Consider the following 13,978-nt stretch of genomic DNA (forward strand, 5'->3'; position numbering starts at 1 on the left):
TTTTACACCCAATACACCTCACGGCAGGCCTTATGACTTCACTCGGCACTCCAAAGAATTTGTGTCTACCCACAGCTGAGCGCTATGCTCAAGGAGCGGTGAGCGGAAAATTATTACATTGTAGATCTACATCGAGATATATATTCCGCAAGGCACAGAATGGCGAAGGATACCTCGTACCACTACCATTTAACTTCTTTCCTGTCCCACAGGCAAACAGAGCAAGGGAAAAACTACTATCTACCTCCATAAGGGCCCTAATTTATCTTCCCTTATTTTGGTGGTCCTCGCGCTATACAGGGTTATTACAAATGATTGAAGCGATTTCACAGCTCTACAATAACTTTATTACTTGAGATATTTTCACAATGCTTTGCACACACATACAAAAACTCAAAAAGTTTTTTTTGGCATTCACAAATGTTCGATATGTGCCCATTTAGTGATTCGGCAGACATCAAGCTAATAATCAAGTTCCTCCCACACTCGGCGCAGCATGTCCCCATCAATGAGTTCGAAAGCATCGTTGATGCGAGCTCGCAGTTCTGGCACATTGTGTCTGTTCACTTCACCATTAAGAAAAAATGTTGCTTCATCACTGAAAACAAGTTTCGCACTGAACGCATCCTCTTCCACGAGCTGTTGCAACCGCGCCGAAAATTCAAAGCGTTTGACTTTGTCATCGGGCGTCAGGGCTTGTAGCAATTGTAAGCAGTAAGGCTTCTGCTTTAGCCTTTTCCGTAAGATTTTCCAAACCGTCGGCTGTGGTACGTTTAGCTCCCTGCTTGCTTTATTCGTCGACTTCCACGGGCTACGCGTGAAACTTGTCCGCACGCGTTCAACCGTTTCTTCGCTCACTGCAGGCCGACCCATTGATTTCCCCTTACAGAGGCATCCAGAAGCTTTAAACTGCGCATACCATCGCCAAATGGAGTTAGCAGTTGGTGGATCTTTGTTGAACTTCGTCCTCAAGTGTCGTTGCACTGTTATGACTGACTGATGTGAGTGCATTTCAAGCACGACATACGCTTTCTCGGCTCCTGTCGCCATTTTGTCTCACTGCGCTCTTGAGCGCTCTGGCAGCAGAAACCTGAAGTGTGGCTTCAGCCGAACAAAACTTTATGAGTTTTTCTACGTATCTGTAGTGTGTCGTGACCATATGTCAATGAATGGAGCTACAGTGAATTTATGAAATCGCTTCAATCATTTGTAATAGCCCTGTACTTACTTTGGCGGCAGTAGAATCGTTCTGAAATCAACTTCAAATGCCGGTTTTCTTAATTTTCTCAATAGATTTCCCCGAAAAGAGGGTCGTATTTGAGATCGCGAAGCATCTCCGTAACATTCGCTTGTTGATCGAACCTACCGCTAACAAATTTAACAGCATGAGTCTGAATTGCTTCGATGCCTTCCTTTAAACCACTGGTGATCTATACATGGTCCCCCCTGTAAATGAACCACGCGCTCCTAAAATTCTCCCAACAAACCAAACCCTATTATTCGCCTTCCCATCCTCCTTACGTGCTCGTTCCATTTCTTTTCGCTTTGCAATGTTACATCAAGATATTTCCTCGACGTGACTCTTTCAAGCATCACACTACTAGTGCTGTATTCGAAAGATGCATCCAGATCTAATTATATGAAGAAGTAATTCATCACCCCAACCAGAGATTTAGTGTAATCTATTTTGTATCCTCCTACAGCCATTAAACGACGTTATCTTCCCATACACCAAAGCATCATTATGAAACAGACGCAGATGCGTGTTCACGCTCACCGTCAGATCAATTACGTATCAGGTGCTCACAATTAAACTTTCCCTATTTAACACCTTATAATACGGAAACTAATTTACGTACGAGTGCCAACCCTGGTAGTACTAATGTCCAGAGTATGGGGTGCATGATTTCCATGCATCACGGTGTCACGGTCCAGTTCCAACAATGGACACCATGTGCCTGATCAGTCATCGTAATTCATAGTCTCGCATATCTGACCAGTCGCAGGGTACCTGCAGAGCAGGGATTGTTGGTGAATCAGAACAGAAGTAATGCTGCTGTTGCACTTCAAGAATGTCGCCAGCTGAAAAGATTACGGAACGGTCCTCTTTCTCCACCTCTTGTGCGGAGAATGATGAAGAAGTTTGAATCAATTGGAAAACTACGCGAAACTCCGGGAAGAGATCGACGATCGGTAGCACCACAGGCGGTTGATGAAATCGCTGTTGGTGTGGCAGACAATTCTGCGCCAATTTTCGATCATCAGGCAGTGCGAGTTCTGCATCGCGATAGCTGAGTATCCCGTACACCACTGTACGGAAAATGCTTCGAACCATTCTCAGATGGCATCAGTACAAGCTCCATATCGTACAACAGCTTGCGCCACAGGACGCACGACGATGTGTTGACTTCGCACTCCACATTCTCGCAAGGATTGAAGTTCACCAGAGCTGGCCCTGATTCATCCTATGAACAGACGAAGCTGATTTTTCTCCCACGGGTGAAGCGAACACACACAATTGCCAAATTTGGGGATATTCACCTGTACATGAAGTTGCTCTGTATGGTGAAAGTGTAAGTCACTGTATGCGTATGGTGTGGCGTCACGACTACGTTCATTTTTGGCCTATTCTCTTTTGAACAGGTTGGCGCTCAGGGACTAAAGATGTGCAGTGTGATTGGCCAATGTTGCCGAACTACGCTTCGCCAGCATGTCATACCCGTCATACAGGAGAGAGACGCATTGAACTCGACAGTTTTCATACAAGATGGGACCTCACCGTCGTCGCTCGTGAAACACATTTTGAAACAATCGAATTATCAGCCGATCGTCTCCAAATGCTTGGCCGGCACAGTCACCTGATCTCACTAATGCATTACGGCCTTGCGAATCGTTCTGCGGTAAGGGCGGATCCACCGCGTCTGGTATACTGCAAAGTGCTTCAGCAGCAGAGCCTGCGGACCAGTGATACCTGATGAGTCCTAAGCGATGCAACATATACTTCTTCACCGCTACACTCGGAGGCAGAAGCTTCAAGAGAGCTGTCACTGACCTAAAAGTCTTCAGCTGTTTGTGAACTACGACAGCTCCTCCTTTGCCTGCATAAAACATGCACATATCCTATCCATCCTATTACTGTTAACTTAAGCTTGCCACCCTCCTCATATGACACCAACATTGGCTGACGCCTTTCTATGTGGCTGGTCGTTTGAACGAAATCTGAACTGTGCCACAGACTGCGTGAATCTTCACCATACAGTTATGAAAACGCCACAGTACACCTCTTAATTACAAAAAAGGCATGTAATTTATGAACTGAGCTACAAAATAAAACAGAAAAGCTAAGTACATAGTCTTGTGTGTCGCAGGCGGCAACTGAGAACTACAATCAGTTATAAAACAGAAATTAAGGCTAATACAGAGACTTACCATCATTTTTCCCACAAGTCATTCTGGAGTGTAACAGGGAAGTGGAGGTAAGTTAGTAGTATGAGAAATACCCTCCTCCACAAACAGGCAGGTGGTTTGAGGTGTATGATGCAGATGTCGATGCACTTACGTTGGCTGTCGCCGTGGACTGCTGACAGCAATTGCACAGCTCACGTGGACTGCTAGGTATTTGCCACGCGGTCATTCTCCGGACATAATGTTTGTTGGGGACCCAAGCATACTAGCCAGAAGCCCAAGAAAAATCTTACCAGAGTCAGCATTGATGAAAAAGCATTTATTAACGATGACTGCAGACATTTGACTCGTATCATGTTTTTTCGAGCACCAAAGGAGACATACGTCTTCATAAACTGATTAAAACAAAATGGGTCAGATCGCTGCTGCAGAAGCTAAATTTAAAGGATGAAAATCCCCAAAATTAGCAAAGTTTGGTTGCAGTTCGACAGATAGCGCGTACTTCAATGCGACATGCTTATAATAACTTCCACAACGAAACTCTGTCTCGGAATCTGGCAGAAAACCAAAAGAGATTTTGGTTATACATAAGGCACACCAGTCGCAAGAGCAATCAATACCTTAACTACGCGATAACAACGGTGAAGTCACGGATGACAGTGCACAGAAGCAGAGATTTTAAGTACGGTTTTCTGAAACTCCTTCACCAAAGAACACGAAGTAAATATTCCTGAATTCCAATCAAGAACAACTGCCAACATGAGAAACATAGAAGTAGATATCGTCGGTGTAGCAAAGCAGCTTAAATCACTTAGTAAAGGCAAGGTCTCCGGTCCAGATTGTATACCAGACAGGTTCCTTTCAGAGTATGCTGATAAAGTAGCTCCATGTTTAGCAAATATATACAACCGCTCGCTCACAGAAAGATCCACACCTAAGGACTGGAAAATTGCTCAAGTCACAGGAATATCCAAATAGGGAAATAGGAATAATCCGCTCAATTACAGGCTCATTACTCTAACGTCGATTTGCAGCAGGGTTTTGGAGCATATACTATGTTCGAACATCATGAATTACCTCGAAGAAAACGATTTATTGACACATAGTCAGCACGGATTCAGAAACTATCTTTCTCGTGAAACACAACTAGCTCTTTATACTCATGAAGTAATGTGAGCTTTCGACAGGGGATGTCAAATTGATTCCATATTTTTAAATTTCCAGAAGGCTTTCGACACCGTTCCTCACAAGCGTCTTCTTAATCAAACTGCGTGCCTACGGAATATCGCTTAAGTTGTGCGACTGGATTCGCGATTTCCTGTCAGAAAGGTCGCAGTTCGCAGTAATAGTCGGAAAGGTATCGAGTAAAACAGAAGAAATAGCCGGCGTTCCCCAAGGAAATGTTATAGGCCCTCTATTGTTCCTGAACAATATTAACGGCGTAGGAGACCAGCTGATTAGCCCCCTTAGATTGTTTGCAGATGATGCTGTCATTTACCATCTTTTAAAGACATGAAATGACCATAAAGGAATTGCAAAACGATTTAGATAAGATATCTGTATGGTGCGAAAAGTGGCAATTAGTCCTGAATAAAGAAAATTGCTAAGTTATTCACATGAGTACTAAAAGAAATCCACTAAATTTCGATTACGCGATATGTCACTCAAACCTGAAGGCTTTAAATTCAACCAAATACCTAGGGATTACAATTATAAATAACCTAAATTGGATTGACCACATAGACAGTGTTCTGGGCAGAGCAAACAAAAGACTGTGATTCATTGGCAACACTTAAAAGGTGCAACAGGTCTAGTAAAGAGACTGCTTACACTACGCTTGTCCGCCCTGTTCTGGAGTACTGGTGTGCGGCGCGTGATCCACATCAGATGTACGATATCAAAAAAGTCCAAAGAAGGGCACCTCGTTTTGTATTACCGCGAAATAGGGGAGATAGTGCCACAGATATGATACGTGAATTGCAGTGGCAGTCATTAAAACAAAGGCGTTATTCGTTGCGACAGGATCTTGTCACGAAATTCCAATCACCAAGTTTCTCCTCCGAATGCAAAAATATTTTGTTGACACCGAGCTACATAGGGAGAAATGATCACCACGATAAAATTAGGGAAATCAGAGCTCGTACGAAAAGATGTAGTGGTTCGTTCTTTCTGCGGGCTATACATGATTGGAGCTTCGGTTAATTGGGAGAATTTGAAAGTCTGTTTCATCTGATAAGTAGACTGCATATAGGACACAAGTGGAATCAATTATCGAGGATTTAAAGAACCGTCATTTGATGCTCATTGCAGAACAATTATACTGTCCCCAGAATACATTTCGCGTAAGGACTACGAAGATAAGATCAGAGAGATTAGGGCTCGTACAGAGGCATATAGACAATTGTTTTTCCCTCTCTCTAATTGCGAGTGGCACAGGAAAGAAAATTACTAGTAGCGGTGTAGGGTATCCTCCACAACGTACCACACAGTGGCTTGCGGAATGTGTACCTAGATGTAGAAACTCTAGCAGCCACGGGTTTACCTTCTGATATAAATGATGTGCTTAAGGTGGCGATTACAATTGTGAACGCTATTAAAGGAAACCATTGCACATACGACTGTTTAGAATCGTTTGTGGAGACATGTTTTTGCTCCTAAGAATCATTTGTGAAGAATCTTTTCAATCCTCACAAGCTGCTTTCTCGCACAGAGGTCAGGTGGCTTTCCAAAGTAAAGGTACTGACACGAGTTCTGGTACTAGAAGCTAAATATATCTGGATATGCGAATTAATTTTGTAACCATTTCTGGATGTTAAATTTAGGAATTCCCGCAGATTTTTTTAACTCCTAAATACTTTAAAGAAGAGCCCCCAAGGGAGAGAAGAAACCATTATAACGACCAAAGTTAAAAGGAAAGGATTCTTCCTAAAACTTTTTTGTGATCAAAGTCCTTCTTCCAAAATATGGAATTTTAGTCTTTCCATTGTAATCAGAAGAAATTACAATGGACCAGTCGGGAGCAGAGTGTTCCCTGATTTACTGCATTATACCCAGTTTGCATAATTTGGAAGAGATACTGTCCAGTTACTCTCCAGAAACGATCTCTGATACTCACAAGGGGGCAGACAGATTCTAAATCATTTACTGAATATGTTACTATAACTGGCTCATCTTAGCACGAGGATGACAGAAACACTTAAAGATCTCTTACTGACAAAATGTTTAAAATGAAATTTAATTTGTAAAAAAAGTTAGTAACTTGAGTATGAAGCTAAAAAAAGAATATCCACAGCTGGCATGGGAAACTTTCAAATTATTAGTGCCATTCGCCACTTCCTACGAAAGTGTTCCCTTCATTGACGAACATAAAGACTAAGAGAGGAATTAGGTGTCAGCTGAAAAATGATATATTCTAAGCTGTCAGGCAAATCCAACACCTTCCATGAAAACCCTGACATGATAAGCAAATCTAGTAGTATGTCACATTGCTCCGAATAAATCGTGACATTAAATTAACCAAAGTAATACGAGTAACGAGTGAGCAAATGGAATACCACAGACTAACACAAGAATGCCTAAATGCATGTCATACCTTCCCACCATGAGACAGACGCAGTTCCAAGGGGTGAAACGAGAACAGAAGCCGAGAGCAGAACCGTGTTAAGCTGGAAGGCCCTACGATATGGGACGGATACCAACGTCGCCAGCTAACCGCTAGGACCACCCCAGCCGCAAGCTTTAACGTGAGACTTTTTCGCGTCTCTCTTACGTCAGGACCACCCCCCAGCTCATATTAAAAGCTAGAGCCCTCCAGAAGAACACTATATATCTTACGATAACACTAAAAGGACCACACGAGCTGCAAGTTTTAGCGTGAGACTTTTTCGGATCTCTGTTACGTTGCAAACTTTAAAAACATTGCCCCACCACGAAAAGTATAACGTTTCTCATTGGATAGACAGAATTTTTGTAGGCGGAGCTTAAGGTTAACATTGAGACCCTGATTTGTCAGATGAAACCACAGCCAAATAGCGTTTTTAAACCAACTTCGGTAAATTGTAGTAAGGAGACGTTAGGGGAGAGTTGCTTCCAAGACGGCGAGGTGAGTGGAGCTGTGCTGTCCGCCGCCCCCTGACGAACACCGTCAAGGTAATGAACACACGCGATGCCGAATAACAGAGCATAAAGCTTCACTCAGAACTGCAGACGTTTCATCTGTTACACCCGTTTTTGCGTAATACTGGTGTCGATCGTCAATTAAAGCTCATGGTGTTCACATTTGCCACTTGAAGTAAAAATCTGAAACGCGATGATTTTTCTGTTATATAGTTATTGAGGAGCCACATCAGCCACTGTAATTTACAAGTTAGATAAGTAATTAAAGATAATTGAGGGTCACTGTAGACCATTCTGATAGTTTGCTCTTTTGTGAAACTTAATTTAAACCTAGATTATAGATGTGATATGACATAGGTCATCCTTCGATCCATTGTAGAACTTGGAAACCCATTCGTTCACATTTTTGTTGAACGCAGTTGGTTTTTACCATCCTGTATTAAAACATTTCCTTTTATCAATAGTGCAATTAATAAACGATGTTTTGTGAGTAGAATAAAATTTCCAATGGTAAACTTAACTGCTTTTTCGATGTTATTTTACCAGCTAACTAAAAATACGAAAGCCTTGAACCCCTTCCACTAAATTTAGTTAGTATTAAGATTCTTTTCCAGGGAGTGCAGTGGAGCTGATGCTGAAATCATTAAGTATTTAGTTATATCATCGCTAGTCTCACTGAACTCTTCTGAATTGTACATGTCATGTATGGTCTGGCATCTCCTTACCAGCAACAGGTCCCAGGTTCAAACTAGTCAATTCCCTGAAAAACACCTCAGAGCATCGTTGCGCAAAAGTCATAGGGAGACACGATATAGAACAAACAGTCGCAGACACCACACAGAATGTTAGGAAGTGGCGACCCTGCCAGGATGGTAAAATACCATAATTGAAGGTCGACCACATGCCTAACTAGGTCAGAAAAATATCCTGTTAAAAAATTTTCCTAATAAAAAAAATTTTGTTTTCAAATTCATAAATAGTTTAAAACAGTAACTGCAACGATAGATAGTAAGAAAGTATTCAACAGATTGTGAGACATTCTAGCAGAGACAATAGAATAATTAAGTTCTGAATTTAAAAAATTGTTAGAATTAAGTTTTCTCCTCAATGCAAGCGCACTGGTTGCGGATACATCTTTGACAAGTTTGTTCTGCCCCAACAAGTAAGTTAATTGATTGTCAAGTCGTGTGTGCAAAAAGTTTATGAAGCGTGTGAGTTGTATGAGCGCATGTTGACTCGAAGTATGGCGCGTGAATTGCTTTTAAAACAGAAAATAAGGGATTCGGAAAGATTAGCAATGGCAGATCGAGACCTTGACCGCATTGTGGTAGAGACCCAGCATGAAGATGGACAGAGAATAGAGGACAGTACAGCAGGCGATGCAGTATCGCGGGAAATAGGACATATAACGCACCATAACGATGATAATGTACGTCAAGGCATAGAAAACATACGTCAGCATACGACAGAGGAGCAGGAAAGTAGAGAGACAGTCGATGAGGATTCTAACTTGCGTCTTGAATACGTAAAACCCATAATACAAGTAATCAGGGCTCCCTCACCACAGAGTACAAGGAATGAGAGCAGAAACGTGTCACAGCACAGTTCAATGCAATCGGTTGCGAACCAACACTTGTGCGAAAACACAGAGCGTAGGACGTCGGAAGAAAACGCAATAGGACCCACCAATCTGGCAGAATTGTTACAACAAATTACGGAAACCATGACAAGGCAAAATAAAGAAATTGCGCACCAAATTAAAATTCAGATTGCGGAAACCACGAGACAAATGAGTGAGATTAAAGAACAAAACAAAAAAATTCAGTTACACCTAAGTCATATTGAAGACCAGACAAAAGAATCTCGAGAAGTGATAGGAAACTTAATAACATGTCACTATCGATTGAGAACAGACATTGACAAGGTACAAGCGGACGTACAAACATTGCGTAATGACATTCAGGACGAGATCAAAACATTACGTAACAACACCCAGGGAGAAGTCAAGAAACTAGAGAAACAGTCAAGAAACTAGACAAGCAGCAGGTACAGCGCGTGAAGTTGTTGAAAACAGTGTGTTACACAAACGTATCACAAAAGAAGCGCTGAAAAGATATGATAACCGCATAGTCAAAATAGAAGCGCAAACGAAGCGACAATTTCAGAAATTGCGAACAGAGTTGTTGGAAACCATTGAAGAGCTTAGTGAACAGGATCGAACAAGCACTGAGTCTGCAACCACATCCGTACCTGTAACAGCACCGGAAAAATAAGCAATTAACGAAGATATTACGCAGTTGCAATTCCAATCACAAGCGGAAAGTAACATACGTGAAATCAGACAACCTGCACAGCAACAAACATGTTTCGAAATTCTTGATGAACAAACGTCATCACAAACACATGCGGAACCACAAATGTATGTTTCAAGACAGTTTGGATCGTGCAATGAAGCAGCAAGGTTAGCCAGATAAGATGCGAACCAATACCTGACAATGGAAAGCCAGGTCGCGAAGATTACAGTGCAATGCATTCAGCTACACGTTCACAACCGATGGATGAAAATTATTGCGTAACACTCCAACGATACTACGCAAGGGTAGGGGAAAGTTACAGTGGACCATATCCAATGGATCTACCACAACCGGAGAGAACGACGGGAGAAATGATCAGAAACAAAAGTGGCGAACAATCGCGAATTTCATATGGAACTATGACGAAGTACGACAACGATCATTTCTTCACAGTCAGAAAATTTCAACACTTTCATTACATCCACGAACTTTTATTGATCAATTCCGAGTAGGATTACCAGAACACTGGACGCTAGCACACAAATTAGACTTTATATGTGCACACATGTCAGGAACAGTCGCAGAACCCATGCAGAATGTTGCAGCGACATGCCGATCGTACGAAGATTTCAGAGAGAAGTTTTTCTCACGATATTGGTCCAGCGAAGCACAGAACAGAGTGAAGTACGAATTATTACAGAACCCATATTTTGAAACTTCAGGAGAGAAGAGTCCCGTGAAATTTTTCGAATTAATAGCAAAAATGTTTAGATGTACCATACAGTGACGGAGAGTTGATTAAATTATGCGCGATGAAGCTACCATTGAAATACAAGCAATCATTAGTACGTTGCGGAGGCAATGACGTCGAAGCATTTAAAGGTATTCTAAGGGAACTAGAGTTCATATTTTCGGAAGACGACGCAAGAAAAAGACGAAGCGCACGTGAAAACGAAAGCAAAAAGCAGTGGAATCCACATGACACAGTACGAAGAAACAATAATTACGAATCATGTGATAACTTCGCACCAAGAAACGACAATAGATTTCAACAAAGAACCGGTCATGGATTTAGAAGAGATTATGGCAATAACTATAATTCACCCAGGAACGGCAACAACTATTATGGAGGGAATAACGACAACCGGAACGGGTACTCGAGAACCAATAGACCGACAAATTATCAGCAAAGAAACCAATATCAACAAGCGGAGCAAGAAAAGAGTATACAGATAGAAGAGGTGGTGGTAAGAGCACCAAACCCCGAAAAACGTTCGAATTGACAGCTAAGTGCCCAAGCCAAAGAGAATGACCCACCGACCCAGGGCAATTGCAGCACCTTCAACAGAGAAGTAAAAATCTTGTCACGAGAAGATCAGAAGGAAGAAACAAATCCGCAGGGACCAGATGAAAACGAAGACAGGAATATAACAATATCCTGTTGGGACGAAATTAATTGTGAGAATACTGACGAGGAAGATGAATTACCAGAGGCATGCATAACGAATGTAGGAGGAAAGGACGAAGTAATGAGTATTGCAGAGCTGTTTGAGATGGAAATCAGGGAAAGCGAATTCAATGAGGATAATGCGCAGTCGACAGAAGTTGAAAATAAGTTACGTGTGGGCACACAACCCGATATATATAATGAAGGAAGTTATGAAGCGATAATTTGAGCATTTAGATGCGATTATGTGGAAGTAGCGACGAAGAAGGAGAAGATAGACGAGGATGACGAAAAAGTAGAGGATGTTGAAGAAAGCGTAAATGAAGGAAGAAATAGAGAAGAGGAAATAAAAGAGAGAGAAGTAGCAGTCGAAGCTTATCCTACAGAAAGTTCGAATTCACAAGGGAAATTCCTGAAAAGACTCATGTATGATTCAGTGGAGGATTCATTGATGCAAGAAGAAGAATAGAACCAACCCTTTCAAATTCAACCAACTGTGAAGGCCATGGTAAAGCACATCCCAGTCAAAATTGTAATTGATAGCGGAAGTGAACTGACTGCGATCTCAGAAAATTTATTCATGCAGTGTAATGCCAATGAGGAATTGCCAGTTCTGAAAACACGTAAGATTAAAGTAAGAGGTCCTATTAGAAATAATTCTGCGGAAGTTACGAGACAAACAAGGTTAACTCTTTCGTGTCAAGGTCAAAAGATCGAAGCCAACTTCGTGATTATACCTAAACTAACTGTAGATTTGATTATAGGTGCAGATTTTTTAAATGAGACACGAGCGAAAATAGATATGGGGAAAGGTAGCGTAACATTCGGGAATGTCACACTTCTCTTTGAGCAAAAGCTAAAATTAGAAGAAATACCAGTTATAAACAAACAATTAAGAACGACGTGAGATAAAGAGGATGGAGAATTAGAACGGTATAGACAAAAGGAGGAATCGCCTCAACTCATGTTAGAAGTTCATAAAGAAATCGACGAAAAATTGCAAGAAGTTCAAGGTATTTCGGAACACAGTAAAGGAGAATTAGAGGGTATTTTACGAGATAAAGCAGAGGTATTTTTACCTAAGACTGGCAGTATTAAACACTTTCAGTACAAGTTTGAAGTTTAATTTTATTACTGGTAAATAATCAGCACAATATTTCAAGATTATGTTGCAGATAAGATCGTTAGGGGAAAGAAGAATGAAGAGAGAGGAAGGTGGGAAAAAGAAAGTTGTTTCAATAAAAACAAAAACAAAAATAACACCAATAGTACCATAGATTAAGGTGAAGGGATAAGGCGTAGATAGTATAACAGCATGGAGTACTAAAATGCTATACACCACGACACTACACAAAAAAATAAAAAAACGAATTTGAGGATTTTTGTAGAAGTTAAGACTCAAAATATCGTTGAATTGTAACATGGAAAGGGTGTCGAAATTTGTAAAGCTTTTAAGAAGGTGTAAAACAATGTAGGTACTAGACATATGTTAGATGATTATAAGTAAAACTTTTTGTAAGAACCATTGTAAAAACGCCAGCAAGGCCAAGATGCAACGACCCACAAGTTGCAACGAGAGAAGTATGCGGGCGGTTCAGAAAGTAACCTCCGATTGGTCACAGTGCGAGTTGTGGGGGGAGTAGCGATGCCATCTGTGCGTTCACGCACTCAACAGGTCAGTTGGCATCAAGCCGTGGTCGAGTGAACGTCGTACCTGCGCTAGTTTAGTTTTTGTGGCAGTTTGAAATGTGTGCTGCAATAGAAAACCCCGCCAAATGTGAAGTGCGTGCTGTCATAAGGTTTTTTACAGCCAAAGGATATTCTGCAGCAACTATTCATCGTGAGCTTTGTGCCGTGTACGGACCAAGAGTTATGAGTGAAGGAGTTGTCGATGAATGGGTACGTTTATTTAAAAGTGGACGAGAAAACGTTCATGATGAAGAGAGGAGTGGTAGACCATCATTGGTGACTGACGAACTCGTTCAGACAGTTGATGCAAAAGTTCGTGAAAATCGACGTTTCTCAATGTCGGAGTGGTCTACTGGTTTTCCACAGATTTCGAAGACTCTCTTGTACAGTTTGATGACGACGAAGAGCTCGAAGATGCGGTCACAGGCTGGCTCCAGGCACAAGCGGGTGATTTTTATGCAGAAGGAATTTCAAAGCTTGTGAAGAGATACGATAAGTGCCTCCATCGCTGTGGAGACTATGTAGAAAAATAGTGCAAAGATGTAGTTGTAAGATGTATATATTAAAATATTTTTATTTAACTTGGTGTATTTTTTAAAATCAACTGGAGGTTACTTTCTGAACGGCCCTCGTATCAAGAAAGAAAAGGACGTAATCAGCAAGACAAGATTTCTACAATGCAGAAGTGTTGAGAGAAGGGAAAGGACAGCGAGACCAACAGAGGGCCCTTGTATCGAAAGTGGGCAATAAATCTGCCCACTAGGCGGAACCCTTCTGGGATGGAACATGGAACCACACAGTGGCGGAGCCCTGCAGAGACACGACAGGACGCCGAACGCCAGAAGGGTCTCCAAGCGCCTCGACTCGTCGGAGCGAGCAAAAAACGGCCTAACGAGAAGACCTCTTGGGCAAACCACCACTGGCAAAAAAATATGTGTAAAAGTCACACTACTGCTAATAAATAGCACGCTGATGCACGAATCTGAACAAAACTTCGACAAAGTAAAAATGATACGCCCAAACAATT

The sequence above is a fragment of the Schistocerca nitens genome, chromosome 8, assembly GCF_023898315.1.
Source record: "Schistocerca nitens isolate TAMUIC-IGC-003100 chromosome 8, iqSchNite1.1, whole genome shotgun sequence".
In the NCBI taxonomy this organism is placed as follows: Eukaryota; Metazoa; Arthropoda; class Insecta; order Orthoptera; family Acrididae; genus Schistocerca; species Schistocerca nitens.